The 23889-nt window shown below is 45.9% G+C and overlaps 1 pseudogene; it reads right to left on the bottom strand.

Annotated features, from left to right (window-relative positions):
- Window positions 1–2234: 2234 nt before the first annotated feature.
- On the bottom strand, window positions 2235–21937 carry LOC119942092 (annotated as a pseudogene).
- Between the last annotated feature and the right edge of the window lie 1952 nt (window positions 21938–23889).

Genomic DNA, 23889 nt, shown 5'->3' with positions numbered 1-23889 from the left:
AGAGAGCCCAAACAATATCCAGAAGCACAAACCTGAAGTTAAAGAAACATCTGCTTTGAACAGTGCTCAGCACAAAGCCAAGTGCTCAGTAAATCCCATTTTTACTACTAGAATGTGAATTTAGAATTTCCGTGACTACACACCCGTGCATGCTTCTTACTCATCTCTTGGCATTAGAGAAATCCAGATTATTTCCTTAAAGGCTATAAACTTCCCTCTCTCAGGGCTCCCAGTGGGCAAACTGACAGTAAGTGTTTGCTAAACTTACTGTCCGTCCTGTTAATCAGATAATTAAAATTCCAGGCAGATGACATTTTTCAAGTTTGTATTTAGATGCTAAAAGATCTTGGAGAAATTCAGCAAATTAGAAAACTTAATTCCTGGACTAACTAAAACTAAAAAAGATTAGGTTAATACAATCACAGGAACAGGCCATTGGAGAAGAATAAGAGGCTTTGGATTGACTCTGTAAACTGCTTATCGCACATCCTTTTGAGGCATCTAAATATGAAATTGCATGGGTTTTTTTTCTCAACAGCTCTCCCAGCCTCCCTCTGACTTCACCTTCTCTTCTCCATCCTTTCTAGGAGATGCCCATTTCCAACCACATCTCAGAGCAACTAATTCAATCAGTGGTATTTACTGAACACTTACTGTGTGCAGAGCACTGAACTAAGAGCTTGGGAGAGTAAAATGTAATAGAGGTGGTATACACGTCCACAAGCTTTACAGTCTAGAGATGATACCTGGTGACTCAAACTCAGATAATCTGACACTCTGGGTCTTCAGGGAGCTATGCACTGACAGACCCTTCCAATACCTCAGTAGGCATACAGTTTTAAGGGATTGAAGCTGTTGGCAGCAAGATAGGAGGCTAAGAGCCCTATCTATCCAGGATCCCATAACCATAACAATGAGACTGGGCATGTGACTGCCTGGCGATGCTTCTACTCAAAATAAAATGGTGTCATTGTCTCACCCAGGTTAGCTTGGGTGGCAATCATTTTTTTTTATTATTGATTTTAATGGTATTCATTAAGTTCTTGCTATTTGCCAGGCACTGTACTAAGAGCTAGTAGACAGAAGTTAATCGAGTGGGACACAGTTCGTGTCCTATGTGGGAATCACATTCTTAATCCCCATTTTACAGATGAGAGAACTGAGGCACAGTGAAATTAAATGACTTAGTTCCCTCATCTGTAAAATGGGGATTAAGAATGTGATTAAGAATGTTCCCTCATCTGTAAAATGGGGATTAAGAATGTGAGGCACAGTGAAATTAAATGACTTGCCCAAGGTCACACAACACACAAGTGGCAGAGCCTAGATTAGAACCTAAGATCTTTGACTCCTAGGCTTGTGCTCTTTCCACTAGGCCATGTTGCTTCTGCAATTATGACTTACAATCATATTAATCAACCCTCACCCTGAACCTGCTTTCAAAGATACTTTTCCCTATTTACCCACACCTTCCATTTATCCCTTCCCAATGAACATGCCTTCCCATTCCATCATTTTTATGGTATTTGTTAAGTGCTCACTATGAACCAGGCACTTTTCGAAGCAATGGGGTAGATACAAGGTAATCAACTTGGACACAGCCCATGTATTACATGGGGTTTACAGACTTAATCCCCATTTTTACGGATGAGGTAACTGAGGCATAGAGAAGTTAAATGACTTGTCCAAGGTCATACAGCAGACAAGTGGCAGAGCTGGGATCAGAACCCAGGTCCTTCTGATTCTAGGCCTGTGTTCTGTCGACTAGGTACACTTTTCTCCCCCTTCTCCCTGTGCTACTTTTTTATTTTTATTTATTTTCTCATTTCCGTCTGCTTCCCCAGCTATAATCTCTGCTCCATGGAGACCAAAGCCCTAGAGAGTGGGGTGAGCTGGTTTGAGTTGGGAGAAGATGGGGGCCCTCAGTGACCCAAGGTTACCAGGGTTACCCCCATCAGCCTCAGAGCATCTGAAGCTGTTTTCATTTCTCCTTCAAGGGTCACAGCCTTCCCAGAACTTCTTTTTCCATACCAGTAACGCCATCTCTAACACCTCTATGCTGAGCAGATCTGTTTACTGCTGTTGTCTCCTCACTGCCCACTGTGGGATCACTTCACTTTTACTTCCCTGAGCTTTTAGACAGCATTCCATGTAGCCCAAGGTCCTTAGCCCAGTTTCCTCTGTGGGCTACAGCAATTTGGATAGCACTGTCAAAACCACTTCCCCCAGGCTTCTCAGGGACCCCATATCACAGCCTTCTGAGCACCAATATGGTCAAGTCCAACTTGTGTTGAGGAAGCCTTATGCATGCACATGCCAGCGTCCCCTCTGGGCCTGCTCCAAATATCTTTGCCTCCTGAGTCAGCCTGGCAAGGCAAAAATTTTCTGTCCTTTGCACTGCTTGCAGTTTGGCTGAGAATATGGATGCAGATTTATAAAGATTAGGCAGGCTCTGGCTCCAGTTGGGAGAGTGGGGATTTCAGACCGGATCCAAGAAAGGAAATATCAGAGCTCAGTGCTGTTCTCTGTGGTCCAATCCCAGAGCTCTCTGGACTCTGGTGGCTATTTCCATGGCTCAACAGTCTGGGTGGAATTAGAGGGAGTCACCCACTGGGCCCGGGACTAGAGGCGTGTAGACAGTTTGGATACGTTCTAGTGAGCTGTCACAGAGCCTGCTGTTGGTAAGAGGTTTCTACTTTTGCCTACAGTTGATATGGTAGTCCACGTTATAGTTTCCCTGGCCTGACAGTGTTTAGGAAAATCTGATTTATGCATTTAAAGCAATGAAATCAATCCTGTCTAGTCAGGGGGAGTTTCTGTCAGTCGTCAATCGTATTTATTGAGCACTTACTGTGTTCAGAGCACTATAGTAAGCTCTTGGAAGAGTATAATAGAACAATATAACAGACACATACCCTGCCCACAATGAGCTTACAGCCAAGAGACTGCAGCCCACAGTCTAGTTTCTGCTCACCACTGCCTGTCCAGCGGGAATGGGTAGGAAAATAGTCCAACTGCTTCTCTTTAAAACTTCTTTAAAACCACCCGATTTTGACTAACCCCCTCAAGAGATTTTCCCTGCTAGGTTAGGAACATCCTGCAAAGGATTGCGTCTGTCAGGGATGACTTATTGCCTTACCCGAGGCTTTACCTTCTGGATTCCCAAAGGTTTTGGGACACTGAGCATCTTCTGTTGCTAATCCGCCTGCAGATGACCGAGGCAGGAAGTGTGACCAGGCTCTGGGAAGCTGGGAAACAACTGGATCCTGGACCCCTGAGGAGAGAGAAGCCAGGCCAGCCACTGGGCTAGAGGGTAACTGTGGCTCAAGGACAAGTCCTCCCTCCTAGTGAAGTCCATTAGCAGAGCTTCTGAATCCCTTGGCCTCGCTCTCCCTTCCAATCAGTGTACTTACCCCATAGGTCCAAGATCCCCCTTTGAAGTTATTGCTCTATAATCTAAAAATCCTGTGGACATAATGAATTGTTGAGTTCATTAAATGACACTCTATATTAGACCCTCTAGGACAGAAAGTGATTTTCTGGAGCTACCCTATTTTATATCTGTGCTGTGCTGTAAGCTCCTTGTGGGCAGAGATTTTGTCTATAAGCTCTACTTACTGTTCTCGAGACTGTTAGAATATGATGGGCAGGGAGCATATCTACCAACTGTTATATTGTATTCTTCCAAGCACTTAGTACAGCGTTTTTTTCACACAGCAAGTGCTCAGTAAATACAGTTGATTGATTGATTCATTCATTCAATCGTATTTATTGAGCGCTTACTGTGTGCAGAGCACTGGACTATGCGCTTGGGAAGGACAAGTCTGCAACATATAGAGATGGTCCCTACCCAAAAGCGGGCTCACAGTCTAGAAGGGGGAGACAGACAACAAAACAAAACATATTAACAAGGTGAAAATAAATAGAATAGCGTGGCTCAGTGGAAAGAGCATGGGCTTTGGAGTCAGAGGTCATGGGTTCGAATCCCGGCTCCACCACATGTCTGCTGTGTGACCTTGGGCAAGTCACTTAACTTCTCTGGACCTCAGTTACCTCATCCTTAGGAAAGACTCCACCTGCTTGTGGGAAATCCCCTTCACTTTCTCCAGGCCTTCCACCTGTATGAAGGGCCCATGCAGCTCCCTGCATCTCATGATGAGCCGAGCCGTCTTCTCCCCAATGCGCTGTAGCCTCCACATGTCCTGGACCGAGCTGTGGCTCAGCAGGTCTAGGATTTTCTTCCGGCCCAGGGCCAGGAGGTTGGGGCAGATCTGTAGCTCCCAGGCTTCGGCCTTGTTTTCCCATTCCAATTGTGGGTACTCCATCTTTCTCTTCTGGCCTTTCTTCTTAAGTAGGGCGAGGGTGTTGTCTGGGGATGATGTCTGCACCTGAGCCAGCTGCTGCAAGGGGAGCACCACAGCAGTTTTGGAGCTGGGCCAGGACTGAGGTTGGCTTGAGGGGAAGTGCTCTTTCTTGGGCTCTAAGACCCTGGCTTCCAGCTCCTTCTGCTTCTCTTTCAGCCTCTTGATCTCGTGGTCCCGCTCCTCCACTTTGCGGAGCAGCGACAGCCACTACTTGCCGGGGGTTTTGAGGATGGGAGGGCTTTGGGGGCTCTGGGATCTCAGCAGTTGATCGAAGCTTAGAAGCCGCTCCACCACACCTTGATCCAGGGACTTCAACTGCTGCAGAAGGCTGAAGCCAGGGAGATCAGAGGTGCACTTAGGGCTTGTCTTGCCCTCTTCCTGCTCCGGCTGTTCCCGTGGCCACTTCGCCTCTGGAGGGCTGTCCTTGCAGGACGCTTTTCCGGTGGCTAAAGTGGGCGGTTGCAGGCTCTCGTGGGTGAAGGGTCGGTTGACCACCTCTTTGGACCGGGTGGCGAAGTTGAGTGAGGTGAGGGTGTCCAGGTAGAAGCACCGCTCCGGGGCGTTGTTGGTGATCAGAACGCTGTGGGCTGAACCCCCCAGGGAGTCCTGCAGCATCCGGGTCAGCTTACTGTCCCGATAGGGGATGCGGGGCAGGCCCTGGTGGAGCGCATCCACCACTTTGCCCAATACGAAGAGGGAGGTGTTGATGGCCCCGCTCTCTTTCAGCCGCAGGCCTCAGTTCCCCATGGGCTGGTTGTCCTCAGAGCCGGCCAGGTCAATCAGGTAGAGCTTTCCCTCGCATTTCCGTAATGATGCCAGGCGCTCCTGCTGCTCAACCTTGACCAGCAGCACAGCATAGCTGCGGGAGGAACGCTGATTGAGCCGGGTGGCGCCCACCGTCCGGTTCCGGCTGGCCGGCAGAAAGTGCCGCTCAAAGTCAGCAAAGGAAGCAATGGTCTTCTGGGTGAGGCCGGGGACCAGAATGTTGCCCCCACGGTCCTCAGAGATCACCAAGTCCCCAGAGGCTGGGGCCAGGAGGTCCAGCACCTTCTCCTGATAGATTTCCAGGTAGGACATGGAGACGGCCATGGCCCAGGGCTGTGCCTCCGCTCCTTGGTCCCACGTTAGTTGTAGCAGATCCCAAAAGGCCTGGGGGATCACCCCAGGCTGCTCTGTGCTGCCCAGCATCATGTGCATCTTTCCTGCCCCAGTGGATCCATAGGTGAGCACGCTGGCATTCTACCCCTCGAGGAGATGGCGCAGAATGGGCTGCACAGAACCCGCGTAGACTTCCTGTTGCAAGCTGGCATATTCTGCACATTCAATCTGTCACTTCTAGAAATGTGGGTGTCTGGTGTAGCCAAGCACTCCTTGAAGTGCCTTAAATTTTTCCAACCACTACGGGGCTCTGCACAGCATGACCTTAAATATTTCCCCAACATCCTGAAAGCCTTTATTCCTCTCCTCTGTCAATCCTTGGTATTTATCGAATGCTTACCGTGTACAGAGCACTAAACTAAACGCTTGGGAGAATAGAGAAGAGTAACTAGACATAATCCCAAAACCTCACAACTCTCAGGGAACAGCTTAAGTGGAAATTAGTCATCGACCAAGCAAGTCTGTCTAAATGCACACTCTCTTCTAGTAAAGCCCCCCGATAGAGTACCTAGGCCATGGCTGACTTGGAAATGCAATTTACTCTGGCAACACTTCTTGGAATAAAACAAAGCGAGGTCTTCACCACTGTAGAAGGATACTACATCCTGAGAAGGCATTCTATTTGTGAAACAGGGTAAGGGAGGATTGACTAGAAGAAGAAAGCTTTGAAACCCCTCCTAATCACCTTAGTAATCCTCCAGGGGCATTTATTAAGCTGGCACAGTGGCCTGGAAAGCAGATGTGGGGCTTGAGCCTGGAATAATCACTTCAGGGACTCCCTGTGGTTCTTAATTATGAGAACCTCCAAAAACCCACACCCCTTTAGCATTTTTCTTCCCAAGGCTATAATGGAACTATTAGGTTTGCCTTTGTGGCCTGGCAGGGACTGGGTGAGTAAACAGCCAGGAATCCATGAGTGCCAATCCAACTTGCTAACAGTCCAACCTTCTGGATGTGCCAGTGTTGATTTGAACACCACGGATGGGGAGTTTGCTGGGAACAGGGGACCAGGGAAGCAGAGCCAGGTCAGGCTTTTATCCTAGCATCACACCTCTTTAACCACTGCTCATCTACAGCTCTGTTGATCACCCCTCTCCTCCCCTGACTGCAGGAGGCCCCTCTTTCTGGGAAGAGAAATTCGAGAAGCAGCGTGGCTCAGTGGAAAAGAGCACAGGCTTTGGAGTCAGAGGTCATGGGTTCAAATCCCAGTTCTGCCAATTGTCAGCTGTGTGACTTTGGGAAAGTCACTTAACTTCTCTGTGCCCCAGTTCCCTCACCTGTAAAATGGGGATTAAGACTGTGAGCCCCACGTGGGACAACCTGATCACCTTGCAACCTCCCCAGCGCTTAGAACAGTGCTTTGCACATAGTAAGCACTTAATAAATGCCATCATTATTATTATTAAAGTGGATACATTTTGCAGGTGTTTTGAGTTAGATAATAATGAACCTGACCTTCATTCTATGCAGGTGGGAGATGGAGGAGAAGCTTGGATTCTCCTCTAGACTTTAAGCTCATTGTGGGCAGGGAATGTGTCTATTGTTGCAATGTCTTTCCAGAGCTTACTAGAGTGATTTGCACATAGTAAGTGCTCAATAAATGCCAACTGACTGACTCCCTTTTACTCTCCCTCACATCTCTCCCTCCCCTACCAGCACTGGGTGGTTACATGGAGAATTTTTGGTGGTTGGCACCAAAGTGTACCCAACGTCATTTAACGTCACATCCCGGCTCATGCTGTCTCTGGTTCTTCCACAAGTGCAGCCATTGTGTGTTTCGACAGCTACTGCCAAGTGTGGCCTCTGGAACCCCTGCTCTGTTATAAGTAAGATCCCTTTCATCCTGGACCTATTCCTTTCCAGCTCTCTGCTCGTCCTCGCCCTAACTGAAACACGGCTGTCTCCGGACAACACGGTCTCTTCTGCTGCTCTCTCCAGTGGAGGCCTCTTATTCTCCCGCTCCCCCTGACACACTGGAAAAGGAGGAGGTGTCGGTTTCCTTCTAGCCCCACAATGTCACTTTCTCAATATCTCGCTTTCGCACTATCCCTCCTCCCCTTCCCTTTCCTTCCCTTCCTTTGAAGCCCACATTATTCGCCTCTACACCCCCTCCAGATTCTTGTAGCCATCATCTACCACCCCCCCCAGCCCCACCTCCAACTTCTTTAACGATTTTGACCCCTTCCTCACCTTCCTTCTCTCCTTCTCCATGCCCACTCTGATCCTCGGAGACTTCAACATCCACATGGATATCCCTGGTGTCTCCTCTGCCGCCCGCCTTCTATCTCTCCTTGATGCTGCCAACCTCTTGCTCCACCCCACCTCGCCCACTCACCAATTTGGTCACACCCTCGACCTCATCATCTCCTACTGCTGCACTGTGTCCACCCTCACCAACTCTGAAATCCCTCTCTCTGATCATAATCTTCTCACCTGCCTCCTCATTCACACTCTTTTCCCCTGTAAATCCATATTAGTCCCTCTCAGAGATCTCCATTCTCTTGACCTTATCCATCTTTGAGTGCCTCACACCCCACCTTGCCTCCCTCTACTCTCTACCCCATCTTGATGATCAGATTACTGCTCTCAACTCTACCCTTTCTACTCAGCTAGATTCACTCACTCCTCTTTCCCTTTGCTGCTCTCTTACCACTAACCCACAGCCCTGGATCACTGCCACTGTCCGCCCCCTTCGTTCTTATGCTTGAGCTGCCGAACGCTGCTGGTGAAAGTCTAAACACCATGCCAACCTCGTTCACTTCAAGTTTATCCTTTCCTGCCTAACTCAGCCCTCTCCTCTGCCAGACAAAACTATTTCTCCTGCCTTATTGACAACCATGCCCATCATCCCCATCAGCTCGTTCGTACATTCAACTCCCTTCTCAGGCCCCCGGTTCCTCCCCTTCCTCCTTCCCTCGCCCTCAACGATCTGGCCTCCTACTTCATTAATAAAATTAAATCCATCAGGTCTGACCTCCCCCAAGTCACTCCCCCACCTTCCCCCCGGCTCTCAACGCTCTCTGCTACTCTCCCATCCTTCCCAGCAGTATCCTCAGAGGAGCTCTCCTCCCTCCTCTCAAGTGCTACTCCGGCCACCTGTGCTTCTGACCCCATTCCCTCTCTTCTCATGAAATCTCTCGCTCTGTCCCTTCTCCCCTCCATAACTTCCATCTTCAACCACTCACTCTCCACTGGTTCCTTCCCCTCTGTCTTCAAACATGCCCATGTCTCTCCCATCCTAAAATAACCCTCTCTTGACCCCACCTCACCTTCTAGTTATCGCCCCATCTCCCTCCTACCATTCCTTTCCAAACTCCTTGAACGAGTCGTCTACATGCGCTGCCTCAAATTCCTCAACACCAACTCTCTCCTCGACCCCTTCCAATCTGGCTTCCGTCTCCTACATTCCACGGAAACTGCCCTCTCAAAGGTCACCAATGACATCCTGCTTGCCAAATCCAATGGCTCCTACTCTATTCTAATCCTCCTCGACCTCTCAGCTGCCTTCGACACTGTGGACCACCCCCTTCTCCTCAACACGCTATCCAACCTTGGCTTCACAGACTCCGTCCTCTCTTGGTTCTCCTCTTATCTCTCTGGTCGTTCATTCTCAGTCTCTTTTGCAGGCTCCTCCTCCCCCTCCCATCCCCTTACTGTAGGGGTTCCTCGAGGTTCATGTCTTGGTCCCCTTCTGTTCTCGATCTACACTCTCTCCCTTGGTGACCTCATTCGCTCCCACGGCTTCAACTATCTTCTCTACGCTGATGACACCCAAATCTATATCTCTGCCCCTGCTCTCTCTCCTTCCCTCCAGGCTCGCATCTCCTCCTGCCTTCAGGACATCTCCATCTGGATGTCTGCCCGCCACTGAAAACTCAGCATGTCCAAGACTGAATTTCTTGTCTTCCCTCCCAAACCCTGCCCTCTCCCTGACTTTCCCATCACTGTTGACAGCACTACCATCCTTCCTGTCTCACAAGCCTGCAACCTTGGTGTCATCCTCAACTCCACTCTCTCGTTCACCCCTCACATCCAAGCCGTCACCAAAACCTGCCGGTCTCAGCTCCGCAACATTGCCAAGATCTGCCCTTTCCTCTCCATCCAAACCACTATGCTGCTCGTTCAAGTTCTCATCCTATCCTGTCTGGATTACTGTATCAGCCTCCTATCTGATCTCCCATCCTCCTGTCTCTCCCCTCTTCAATCCATACTTCACGCCACTGCCCAGATTGTCTTTGTCCGGAAACGCTCTGGGCATGTTACTCCCCTCCTCAAAAATCTCCAGTGGCTACCAATCAATCTGTGCATCAGGCAGAAACTCCTCACCCTGGGCTTCAAGGCTGTCCATTACCTTGCCCCCTCCTACCTCACCTCCCTTCTCTCTTTCTACAACCCAGCCCACACCTTCTGCTCCTCTGCCACTAATCTCCTCACCGTGCCTCATTCTCACCTGTCCCACCATCGACCCCCGCCCCAAGTCATCCTCCTGGCCTAGAATGCCCTCCCTCTGCCCATCCGCCAAGCTAGCTCTCTTCCTCCCTTCAAGGCCCAACTGAGAGCTCACCTCCTCCAGAAGGCCTTCCCAGACTGAGCCTCCTCCTTCCTCTCCCCCTCCTCCCGCTTTCCATCCCCCCTGCCTTACCTCCTTCCCTTCCCCACAGCACCTGTATATATGTATATATGTTTGTAGGCATTTATTACTCTATTTATTTTACTTGTACATATTTATTCTATTTATTTTATTCTGTCAATATGTTTTGTTTTGTTCTCTGTCTCCCCCTTCTAGACTGTGAGCCCACTGTTGGGTAGGGACCATCTCTATATGTTGCCAACTCGTACTTCCCCTGTGCTTAGTACAGTGCTCTGCACACAGTAAGCGCTCAATAAATATGATTGCTTGATTGAATAAGTGCTCAATAAGTTCTATTGAATGAAACTTAGGGCGTCACTTCCAAGTAAGCAGAACCAAGTGTCTAAGGTGCTGGGTCTGCTCTCCCTGCAGATTTATTCTTTCTCTTTCTTCTTCCCACATCTCTGTCATGTACCTGTCTCTGTCTGCTTAGCTGTCTCTGCATCTGTCTCTGTGTGTCCACATAACTGTGTCTGCATGTGTCTGCATGTGTCTGTGTGTATCTTCTATGAGTGTCTCTCTCAGCACGTCTGTCTCTATATGTCTGTCTTTGTGCGTCTGTGTGTCTGGCTTCATGTCTGTCTCTGCGAGTGCATGTGTATCTGTGTGCATGTCTCTATCTGCATGTCTCTGCATGTCTGCTTCTGCGTGTCTGTCTCTATCAGCGTGTCTGCCTCACGGTGCCTGCCCTTATGTCTGCCCCATTTCTTAGGTGGAATGTCTGGCAGGTGATTAAATGAAGACAGTCTGCAGTTCACTGAACCCAGCAAGAAAGGTTTGTGAGCACTTTCCCATAAGAGCTTTCCAAAATCTAATGGCCATTAAACTCTGTTCATGGGATTAATTCACTGAGAAATAATGTCTAGTGCTGGGAAAGCTCTCCTGTGGTCTGAGTGAACTGCATCAGCTGGGGAATCCTCTTTCAGTTTCCCAAAGCTCCACTGACCTATCTAGGCCTAGTGGAGATGAAAAGGAGCTTGGTGGTGCTCAATAGATACCCGCATTGATTTAAAGTCTTCCTGTCTGATGCCCAGAGCTTTACGGACTGGAAAAAATCGTTTTTTTTTTTTCTGAAATACTGGATTCTCCTGGGATCACACCCAGTTTTGTGTCACTTAGGTGAGCAGCCAAAGAACACATTTTTTTTTTTTTTTTTTACACACTTGAATTGGAAACAGGCGTTTTATTTTGTCATCAGCAAAGATAGCCAGCAGTTGTGGAGCTGAGAACTCAAGTCTGCTCAGAGGTTTCTGTGGCACAGTAGGAGCCAGGTAACCGTGTGGATAGAAATCTGAGAATGCTCGCCCTAGGAAAATCCACTCTATCCCATGAAATTCCCACATTGCCTCCAGCTCAGGTGACAATCTGGACTTTCCGGGCCTATTATGCTTCACTGTCCTCTGCTGGAGTCCAATTAGGCTCTTTGTTGGTCTGGAGCACCCAGAGATTGCCTGAAGGAAATATGACTTATGGACAGCGATCAGGCTCTTTGGCAGACACCTCAGTCATCATCTAATGATGGCACAGGGCGAGAGAGCTATGGTTTCTTGTATGGGGCATTATCCTTTGGCATGGCACACAGTTAGTGTATACACCCGAGGAAAGGATTGGTAAGGCTACATCTGAGAAAGCTTGGAGCATTCGCTCTGCATATGTTTCCAAAAATGAGAGTGAGTTGTGAGGGAGACAGGCAATTAACTGCCAAGAATACTACAAATAGAGGGAAATTCTGCTTCTGGGGTGGACGGGCCTAGGAGTCGAGGGCCCTGGGCTCTAATCCCAGCTCCACCACTGGCCTGGTGACCGTGGGCAAGTCACTTAACTTCTCTAGGCCTCAAATTCTTCAGCTGTAAAATAGGGATTTGTTCTCCCTCCCACTTAGACTGTGAGCTCTCTGAGGGACAGGAAGTGGGTTTTACCTGATTTTCTTGTATCTCCTCCAATGCTTAGTAAAGTGCTTGGCACACTGTAAGTGCTTAACAAATGTGCACTAATTATTGCCATTGTTATTATTTTGATACATTGATCTTCATGGGATCCCCTGCCAATTTCTTCAACAGCACCCTATGCCTCTGCTCCCAACATTCACTGGGCCTGAGAAGTTGTAATGGACCCACACAATAGCAGCATTGCCTCTACAAAACTTTAAACCATTGGGAAGGCTTTGGTTGTACCTGGACTCTAAATGATAATTGTGATATTTATTAAGTTTACAGTATGGGCGAAACATAGCACTAAGTATTACAAGATAATCAGGTGGGACATCTTCCTTGTCCATCAGGTGACTCCCAGTTCAAGTAGAAGGGAAAACAGGTATCAAATCCCTATTTTACAGATGATGATGATGATGGCATTTAATAATAATAATAATAATAATAATGGCATTTGTTAAGCGCTTACTATGTGCAGAGCACTGTTCTAAGAGCTGGGGGGGGGGGATACCAGGTGATCAGGTTGTCCCATGTGGGGCTCACAGTCTTAATCCCCATTTTACAGATGAGGGAACTGAGGCTCAGAGAAGTTAAGTGACTTGCCCAAAGTCACACAGCTGAAAAGTGGTGGAGCTGGGATTCAAACCCATGACCTCTGACTCCAAAGCCCAGGCTCTTTCCACTGAGCCACGCTGCTTTATTAAGCGCTTACTACGTGCAAAGCACTGTTCTAAGCACGGGGGAGGTTACAAGGTGAACAGGTTGTCCCGCAGGGGGCTCACAGTCAATCTCCATTTTATAGATGAGGTAACTGAGGCACAGAGAAGTTAAGTGACTTGCTCAAAGTCACACAGCAGACAATTGGCAGAGCCAGGATTTGAACCCATGGCCTATGACTCCAAAGCCTGGGCTCTTTCCACTGAGCCATGCTGCTTCTCATATGATGAAACTGAGGCACAGAGAGGTTGTGACCTGCCCTTAGATCCAACAGCAGGTAAATGGCAGAGTGGGATTAGAATCTAGGTCCTCTGGCTTTCAGGCCTGTACCCTTTTCACTAGGCCACACGGCTTCCCTTCCTTATGTGTCTGTTGCCTTTCCTCCCCTTCCCTCCTCCCCACAATTTATTCTTAGATCATGAAGCCCAAGAGGGCCAGAAACTGTGTCTAATTCAATCCTATGCTTTTTCTCAACATTTAGTTCAGCACTTAGGTGTGTAATAAATACTATTATGTCTGCTAGTTTAGTAGAAAACAGAATGAAAGTGTAGTAATGGATCCTTTATGTGCTAAAGAAGTAATCTCTGAATCTAGGCTTCACCATTCTGTACACCTTCCCCCTGCCCACTCTCCACAGGGAACAGCTTTATTTACCATTTGAGAGTGAACTATCAACTCTTAAAGTTGTTAGACAGGAATTCTCTAGGAGGTCATTCTGTGGTCCTGCACCCCCCTAGTCTCCCCTGTCTTTACAAAGCAAGATCTTTAGGCTGCCTTCCCCTCCCCAATACCTCCTTTCACTTCCCCTGTTCCGCTTCAGCCTCCCTGCTTGGAGAAGGAGGATAACACTAATCTCACTGGGGTGTTGAAGGATTAATTAGCTAATGTTTTCAAGTGCTTTGCAAATGAAATGTGCCAAGAATTCTGGCTCTTCACAATTACCATTCTTTCCAGTGACATTGCAACCAGAGCCCGTAAACATGGTTCCCCACCACTGCCTAGGTGGCTTAATCACAGGAGCCAGACACACAGGCAGACCTGAAGATGATAAATGGCATAATGCAGACCTCTCCCTACTGCCTCTTATCCAGCAGCTGTTGTATTAACATCTACCAGAACCTGAAAGACCTTCTTCCACTTAGTGGTTGTCGACATGCTGGGTTTGCTGTTGTTTTCAAATTGCAGCATCATTTCTCACCCTATACCAGATAAGGGCAGTGGAAGTATGCTTTATTCACTGTTTCCGAAGCCTTTCTGAGTTCTGAAGGGGCCAAAGCCCTGGCTCCTTTAAGGGGTGGTCTCAGTTTAATCATTCTACCAAGGGTCGGACACCGCAAATACTTCGGTTAAATGATTTAGCAGAATCTGAGATTTAAATGACCAGACATTGCTGATGTAAAAGGTGCATATCAATCAGTGGTAATTGTTGAGCACTTACTGTGGACAGATTACTGAATCTGAATTTCCACTGTATTAGAGAAGGGGGTGCCACGAAGCAGCGTGGCTCAGTGGAAAGAGCACAGGCTTTGGAGTCAAAGGTCATGGGTTCAAATCCCAGCTCCGCCACTTGTCAGTTGTGTGACTTTGGGCAAGTCACTTAATTTCTCTGTGCCTCAGTTCCCTCATCTTTAAAATGGGGATTAAGACTGTGAGCCCCACGTGGGACAACCTGATCACCTTGTATCCCCCAGCGCTTAGAACAGTCTTTGCACATAGTAAGCGCTTAACAAATGCCATCATTAATTCATTAATTAATAGATCAATGGTATTGAATGTTTACAGCATGAAGAACATAGTACTGAGCTGTGGGGAGAGGACAATGCTGTTGTATTTTATTCTATTGAATTGGTGGGCATGATCCTTTCCTTAAGGAGCTTACAGTCTAGTGGGGGAGAAAGACATTAAAATTAAGTACAGATAGGGGATGCAGCAGATTATAAGGATATGGATGTAAGAGCCGTACTGCTGGGGTAAGAACAAAGTGATAAAGGGGTACACAGTCAAGTGCATAGTTGACCCAGAAGGGAGGGAGAACAGGGTGGGGAAAGGAGGGAGAATCTCCTTGGAGGAGATGTGATTTTTCGAATGGCTTTGAAGGTGGAATGAATTGTGGTCTGTCAAATATGGAAGGGGAGGGAGTTCCAGGCCAGAAGGAGCACACGAGCAAGGATTCTACAGTGAGCAAGATTTTCCTAATTATTATTTATGAAAAAAGCACTTTGAAGATAGCATCACAGCCCTTATTTCATGGACCAAAACACATTCCAGATCCACTTCCCTCATGCATCAAGAAAGGGGGCAATTTTCCCTAACAGGGACCTGAATTTATCCCAGAATGATGCTAAGTCTCGGACCTGGATTGTTATCTAAATGGAATAGCTGTCCATTCATTGAATTGCAGGAAAATTGAAAAATAATAATTCTACTAATATTTTGAATTTTATATAGCACTTCCATTTTCTCCCCCCAGATGCTTAGAAAATACCCTTCCTTTTCAATGTAACCTGGGTAGGCACCAGTTAGAGGTAGGATCTTTGAGTGATAAATTTCTCTAAGTGCCAATTATTCCAGATCCTCAACTCCCATCCTGAAGCCTATGGTTTCCCCACCTCCCCTGGGTCAAATGGACAAGTACTTTGTTGATAAAACTGGTATCACCAAAATGTAAGCTTCCCAAGGCCTCCCCAACTCCCACTCATCCCAACATCCACTCTCTCAACAATCAATCAGTAGTTTTTTGTTGGTTCTTTTATTTTTACTATCCACTGTGTGCAGAGCCCTACACTAAGCAGTTGGAGAGTGCAATAGAGTTGGTAGTCACAATTCCTGCCCTCAAGGCTTTTACAATCTAGTGGAGGAGCTAGATACTAATTTACAGAGAGGAAGACAAAACAAAATAAAAAGATATGTACATAAGTGCTCATTGGTGTCTCAGATCTTGAGACTGAAAGAGTTTATATGAAACTGTGAGTTCCCTATCACTGAGAGCCCTAGCAACATGCATTGATGATCTAGTCATGCCACCTTTGCAGAATTACATTAAATATTTTAAAAAATCTCCTATGGTCTATCTTAAACAAGGAAGAAGGCTCCTGAATCCTCATTAAGCAACTTCTTGAAATGTCCTTTTTACTGTAATCAAATGCAAGTTTGCAAATAATGATTGTATTTACTAAACCCTTACTACTGCTTAACTTTGGGGTATTTATAAAATAATCAGGTAGGGCCTACATGAGGCTCTCAATCTGAGCGAAGGAGTGATTTTACAGTTGTGGAAACTAAAGCCCAGAGACGTTAAGTGTTGGTGCATGTGGGTGTCAGACCCTGGGGGCACGGCAGTTAGGTCATATTCAAACAGCAGAACTTCAAATAGCTGGCAAGAGGCAGAGTTAGGACTAAAATTTAGGCATCTTGGCTCCCAGTTCCATGCTGGTTCCACTAGGCCTTGCTTTCCCTGCCCATTTGCCAAATTGAACACTGGAAGGATAAAAAAAGAAATACACAAACAGAATATTTTTTGCCCCCCACCAATTCATTTTCAAATGTTCCTGGCTCTGCTTGGCTTGCACAACCTCTATGTTATGATTTGTTATAAAACTGACTCCCTGATGGGAGGGTTCTTAAGCTTCCTGATGCCAGCAAGGGAAAAGGGGATGAACTATTTGTTCCTGTTCTGACAACTTCTCATTTCTCACTCACTGGGCAAAGGCTACCCCGTTGACCAACCACCCCATTTTGGCTGCCAGAAAAATCTGGAAACCCGAAAGCTGACTCTGTTTCCAAGGGACGAAAATGACTGTCACATCACCCTGTTAACCTTGATTTCCTCAGGACGGTAAAGTGGAAAGTAATTAAGGAGATCGGTGGAACAAGCTGGCAAGCAGAGAGACATGCTGGGAGAAACAAAACCTCTGAATAGTAGTTAGCAGAACTTCCACTCATAAAAAACAAAATGGGAACCTCTCCGGGGGGTTTTAGCTCCTGCCTGCTTGAGAGAGGCTGAGTATTAATATGGACTGTCCAATTGTGGTCCACAGACCTGGAGTCCCCCTCTCTTCGGGGGGACAGGATTGCTCCCTCTCTCTTCCCCTCCCTTGCCGCTATCTTCAGCCTCTCACTCTAGCATGATTCTCCCTGCTGCCCTCAGATATGTTCAAGGCTCACCTCTACTAAAAATGCCCTCTCTGGGTTCACAAAACCAGTTTTGTTTTCTTTCGTAAATCTTTAGGCAACTAATGATGACCTAAGGAACCTTTATTAAGTTGATCTGGAACCTTGTGGTGCTTAATGTACAATAAAAAAAGGGAATCAGCACACTCCGGTAACTTAGGGGAAATGCCAAAGGCAGAGGGAACCGTGTTATGGCCCCCCTGGACCAGGCTGGCTGGGACTTAGCCTTGGCACAAATTAAGCTTTGGAGCATAGGCCTGGTAGATAGATCTTGGCCTACTCCACACTTTCTTATTATTATTGTATTGGATGCTTATTGTGTGCCAAACATTGTGCTAAGAGCTGGAGAGGACATAAAATAATCAGATTGCACAAGGTCGCTGCTCCACTTCAATTGCTACCCAATCTGAAAGGTAGAAAGGACAGCTCTTTGCCCTATTTTACAAATGAGGAAAATGAGGCACAGAGGAATTAAGTGACTTGTCTGCCAAATTGTAACTCCGTCATTCAACCATATTTATTGAGTGCTTACCGTGTGCAGAGCACTGTACTAAGCTCTTGGGAAGTACAAATTGGCAACATATAGATATGGTCCCTACCCAACAACAGGCTCATAGTCTAGACTTCAAGAACACCTTGAAGTCGGGGATCATGTCTACCCACTCTGTTATATTGTATTCTTCCAAGCATCCAGTACGGTGCTCTGCATACAGGAAGTGCTCAATATATGCTATTGATTCATGCCCAATGTCACTCAACATGACAGTAAGCTTATTATTACAGTCATTATTATTGCGAATAGTGTCATTCATTAAATACTTACAATGTTCCAAACACTGAACTCTAAGCTCTGGGGTGATCACAGAAGAATAAAATGGATTTGGTTCCTGGTGGGTGAGGGGCTCACAATCCAAATAGTGGTGGACAGACATATAGAACAATAAGAAATTAATAATAATAATCATTTTGGTATTTGTTAAGCACTTACTATGTGCCAAGTACTGTATTAAGTGCTGGGGTAAATATAACATAATTAGGAATGCTGTGAGGCTCATCTTCTAAGCAGAAGGGAGAACAGGTACTTAATCCCCATATTACAGATAAGGGAACTGAGACACAGAGAAGTGAAGTGCCTTGCCCAAGGTCACACAGCCAGTAAGCGGCAGAGCCGGGATTAAAACTCAGGTCTTCAGACTCCCAGGCCTGTACTCTTTCCATTAGGACAAGCTAATGCAATTAACAGTCGCAGCAGGTCAAAACTGAACAATTCCCAAAGTCAACAGTAAAATAATAATAATAATAAAGGCATTTATTAAGTGCTTACTATGATAATAATAATAATGATTGCATTTATTAAGTGCTTACTATAATAATAATGATGATGGCATTTATTATTACTACTACTACTAATAATAATGATGGCATTTGTTAAGTGCTTACTATGTGCAAAGCACTGTTCTAAGCACTGGGGGGGGATACAATGTGATCAAGTTGTCCCACATGGGGCGCACAGTTTTAATCCCCATTTTTTACAGATGAGGCAACTGAGGCTCAGAGAAGTTAAGTGACTTGCCCAAGGTCACACAGCAGACTTCTGGTGGAGCCAGGATCCGAACCCATGACCTCTGACTCCAAAGTCCGTGCTCTTTCCACTGAGCCACGCTGCTTCTCTAAGCACTTACTATGTGCAAAGCACTGTTTTAAAACGTATAATAATAATAATGATAGCATTTATTAAGCGCTTACTATGTGCAAAGCACTGTTCTAAAACGTATAATAATAATAATAGCATTTATTAAGTGCTTACTATGTGCAAAGCCCTGTTCTAAGCTCTGGGGAGGTTACACAGTGATCAGGTTGTCCCATGGGGGCTTACAGTCTTAATCCCCATTTTACAGGTGATGTAACTGAGGTGCAGATAAGTTAAGTGACTTATCCAAAGTCACACAGCTGACAAGTGGGGGAGCCAGGAGTTAAGCACTGAACCGGGGCCTGAGGGTGCTCCAGTTGAGGGCACTGTACTAAGTGCTTGGGAAAGTACAATATGACAGGCACATTCCCTTCCCACAATAAGCTTGCAATCCAGAGGGGAAGACAGATAATCATATAAATACATAAAATTAGAGACATGTGCATAAGTGCTGTTGGTCTGGGAGGGAAGATGAGTAGAGAGAGAAGGTCAGTGAGACACTTCTAGGATTCCTGCAACATTGAAGCAGCGTGGCTCAGTGGGAAAGAGCCTGGGCTTTGGAGTCAGAGGTCATGGGTTCAAATCCCGGCTCCGCCGAGTGTCAGCTATGTGACTTTGGGCAAGTCACTTCACTTCTCTGTGCCTCAGTTACCTCATCTGTAAAATGGGGATGAAGACTGTGAGCCCCCCAGTGGCCCTGATCACTTTGTAACCTCCCCAGTGCTTAGAACAATGCTTTGCACATAGTAAGCGCTTAATAAATGCTATTATTATTATTATTCTCACAGTGGTGGCAGTTGCTTTCTGCCTCTCCTCCACTCTTAACGGCAGACAGGGTTTTTTCACTGTGCTTTTGGGTGGTTGGTGGGGGAGGCCCATCTTCTGTGAACCCTGCAGCTTCTGTGGAGAGGGAGATAAACCATTCAACCGGTGGTATTTATTAAGCGCTTACTCTGTGCAGAGCAAAGTATTTAGTGCTTGGGAGAGTGCCATAGAGAAAGGGGAGAGTACAGTGGAGTAAGAAAAGTACCTAGCTCATCTTTGGAAATAATCCAGAAAAGGACGACTCAATTTTGTGTGTCATCCCTCATCTGCACTCTAGAATTGGCAGGAACTCGTGATGTGGAGGGAATAGTCCTTTCACAGCCAGCAAAACCCGAAGATATAGGTACATACAAGTCCATATTTGCTTCCCCTTAATTTTAAACAAAGAATTGAGGCAAGTCACTTCACTTCTCTGTGCCTCAATTACCTCATCTGTAAAATGGGGAATAAGACTGAACCCTTTTGCAGGACAGGGGCTGTGCCCAACCTGATTTGCTTGTATCCACCCCAGTGCTTAGTACAGTGCCTAGCAAATAGTAAGCACTTATCAAATAACTGTTGTTATCATTATTATTATTATTAATAGAAGCTGCATGGCTCAGTGGAAGGAGCCCAGACTTCGGAGTCAGTGGTCATGGGTTCAAATCCCAGTTCCACCAGTTGTCATCTGTGTGGCTTTGGGCAACTCACCTCACTTCTCTGTGCCTCAGTTACCTCATCTGTAAAATGGGGATTGACTGTGAGCCCCCCTGTGGGACAACCTGGTCACCGTGTATTTCCCCCCCCCCGCCGCCCCCCGCGCTTAGAACAGTGCTTTGCTCATAGTAAACATTTAACAAATGCCATCATTATTATTATTATTAATAGAGCAGGTGTGGTTGGAAAGCGTTATGTGACCAACATTACATGTGCCCAGTATGGAATGAATATTTATTTTACAAACTGATGCTTTTTCTGTAATTTATTTTAACATCAGTCTTTCCCCTCTAGGGCTGTAAGTTCACTGTGGGCAGGGTACATATCTACCAACTCTGTTTTATTGTACTTTGCTCTGAACACAATTTGCGCTTAATAAATGATTGATTGATTTTTCTGAAACTTAGAAAGTTGTTCTCAAATGTGCCCCTTGGATCCTAATCTTCCTGCAGTCTTTGCATAGGAAACTACTTCATCTCCTGCTGTTGTCTTCCGGGAGTTGCTGCTAGAAAACAGACTCCCCCTGCCCCCCATCATCACTTGACCTCACCCCCCACCCCCCAGATAAGTTTCCTGAAAACCTACGGGAAAGTGGGATGCAAAGGTGAGGCAGGAACTATGTCATTTCTTCAAGCCTGTTTGCAGTATGTCTTGAGAATGGAGTGACCATGAGCTCAGGAAGCCCCGGTTCTGTTTGGAGGAAAGTCAGAAAGCAAGCCAGCGGTGTTTTAGTACAGTGCTAAATGTTTTGTACAGAGCTCTGCACATGGCAAGTGCCCAATAAATATCGTCGGTTTGCTGGGTTATGTAAAAGTAGCACAGAGAATCTGGAGCTAACTAGGTAAAATGGAAAAGTGTCTGGTTTTCATTTATTTATTCCTGTCATCGTTTTTCAACAGTTTGACCTCTGGACTAGAGGAATTAAAAAATGCAGGTTTGAATGTTCGCCTCGTTTGGTTCTAGCCACATTGGCGGATTCAACCCCAAAGATATCTTGCAAAGAGAAGTTGAAACAAGGTGTAGTCATTCATTCATTCAATCATATTTATTGAGTGCTTACTGTGGGCAGAGCACTGTACTAAACGCTTGAGAAGGACAATTCAGCAACAAATAGAGACAATCCCTGCCCACAATAGGCTCACAGTCTAGAAGGGGGGAGACAGACATCAAAGCAAGTAAACAGGCATCACTAGCATCCTTATAAAGAAATAGAATTATAGATATAGACACATCATTAATAAAAATAAATAGGATTATAATTATAAATATGTTCATATATATGCAAGTGCTGTGCAGCAGGGAGAGGGTTAGAGCAAAGGGAGCGAGTCAGGGCACTCGAGAGGGGAGGGGGAGCAGAGGAAAAGAAAAAGGTATATCTGGCCCCTGAAACACAGCTGACCTGGCTCCCAACCTCTGACATAAAGGCCAGTTGAATTGAAAGTATTTATGCTGAATAAAAGCAAAATATTTTCCGTTCCAGAATGGTAGACAATCCCACAAAATGAAAAGGAATTGCAACTAGCTGCCTTACACTACTCCTGCCTACACTTGATATTTATCTTCTGTCAACTTATAGGGGTACAAATGATAAAACATAAAACTTCTCTGCAAAACAAACAGTTGTGTTAACGTCTGCAAAGTGCAGTAGGGGAACATTAAATGACCCACCTTTGAATCAATTTAATTTAAGAATCATTCATACAATCTTCAATTTCTGGAAAAGGCTGAGCCTTTGTGTTTCTCGGAAGATGGCCATCCTCTTAGCACAGAGGGGTACTAACAGGAACCAATGTCCTTGAAATATTTTTCCAGAAATGATGAGCTGGGTCAGCTTTATAATGCAACTCTAAAATAATCTATTTAAGTATTTGAAAGCTGAAAAATGCATTCCGGGTGAAAAGTATGGCTCGATGTGAATGCCCTGGCTTTAGTATTTCATTCATTCATTCAATTGTATTTATTGAGGACTGTGTGCAGAGCACTGTACTAAGTGCTTGGGAAGTACAATTCGGCAACAGAGACGGTCCCTACCCAACAACGGGCTCACATTCTAGAAGGGGGAGACAGAGAACAGAACATATGGATTGGTGTCAAGTCGTCAGAATAAATAGAAATAAAGCTAGATTCATTTATTCATTCATTCATTCAACTGTATTTATTGAGCGCTTACTGTGTGCAGAGCACTGTACTAAGCACTTGGGAAATACAAGTTGGCAACATATAGAGACGGTCCCTACCCAACAGTGGGCTCACAGTCTTGAAGGGGGAGACAGAGAACAAAACAAAACATAATAACAAAATAAAATAAATAGAATAAATATGCACAAATAAAATAAATAAATGGAGTAATAAAATAAATAAATAAATGGAGTAATAAAATAAATAGGTGCACATCATTAACAAAATAAATAGAATAGTAAATATGTACAAGTAAAATAAATAGAGTAATAAATCTGTACAAGCATATATACAGATGTGAGGTGAGAGCGATGGAGAATTTGCAGGTGAGGGCAGGATAGCGGCCTAGTGGATACAGCGCAGACCCAGGAGTCAGAAGGACCTGGGCTCATGACCCTGGGCAAGTCGCTTTGTTCTCTTTCTGTTGATCAGGTTGAATATTAGTTTACTCACTCTATTCTCTCCCACCCCCAGATAGAGGCCTGTCTCTGTGGATTTGGGAAGACACCATCCATTCCCATCACCAGCCCATGTGGATACCAACTGGCTCTGCCTTGGTTGAGAAGCACCATGGTCTAGTGGAAAGAGGGTGGGCCAGAGAGTCAGATGACCTGGGTTCTCATCCTAGCTCTGCCAGTTGTTTGCTGTGTGACCTTGGGCAAGTCACTTAACTTCTCTATGCCTCAGCTACTCCATCTGAATAATGGGAATTAAACCCTACCCTTCCTTCTTAGTCTGTGAGCCCTGCATGGGATGGAACCTGTCCCCGATTAACTTGTATCTACCCCAGTGCTACCATAATTATTAACAAATACCACATGTCCACTCTTGACCTGCCTGATATGCCAGATTCTTCCCACAGTCCTGGCCCTCCAATGCTATGAGTCTGAGCTAGAGGGATGAAAGAGGCACAGGGAGGGGGGAATCTCCCCAAAGCCACAGGAATAGGGATTAAAGAGGAGGACAAGTTTAAACAGTCAATTCAATTCAATTGTATTTATTGAGCATTTACTACTTGCAGAACACTTTACTAAGCACTTAAGCACTTAAATGAAAGGCCCATGAGTGGGGATGAGGGAAAAGTAGGGTGGGGAACTGGAAAGTACACAGGAAGGGGAGTCAGGACATTCTAAACCTGGCTCCATCTCTTGCCAGCTGTGTGATCTGAGGTGAGTCACTTCTCTGTGCCCCAGTTTTTCATCATTAAAATAGGAATTCCATACTTATTGTGTCTCTTCCTTAGTTCTGTAAGCCCCTTGGGCCAGGGGCTGTCCTCTGACCTGATTGTATTTACCTTAGGGCTTGGCATATAATAAGCACCAACAAACATATTATTATTGTTGCATTTGATTGTTATTAATATTGAAGAAGTTTGCATTTGGAGTTGAAATTGATTCCTTAACAGCTTATCTCCCAGCAGTCAGTGATGGGAGAGCTGAGAATGAGGAACAGCGAGTAGTTCCGCTTGAGGGGATAGAAGCATGTGAGGCAGAGTGCTGTGGGAGAGAGCCTATGTAGGGCTCAAGAGCT

This window comes from Tachyglossus aculeatus, chromosome 21 (genome assembly GCF_015852505.1).
Source record: "Tachyglossus aculeatus isolate mTacAcu1 chromosome 21, mTacAcu1.pri, whole genome shotgun sequence".
In the NCBI taxonomy this organism is placed as follows: domain Eukaryota; kingdom Metazoa; phylum Chordata; class Mammalia; order Monotremata; family Tachyglossidae; genus Tachyglossus; species Tachyglossus aculeatus.
This window is presented reverse-complemented; position numbering and strand designations above follow the sequence as displayed.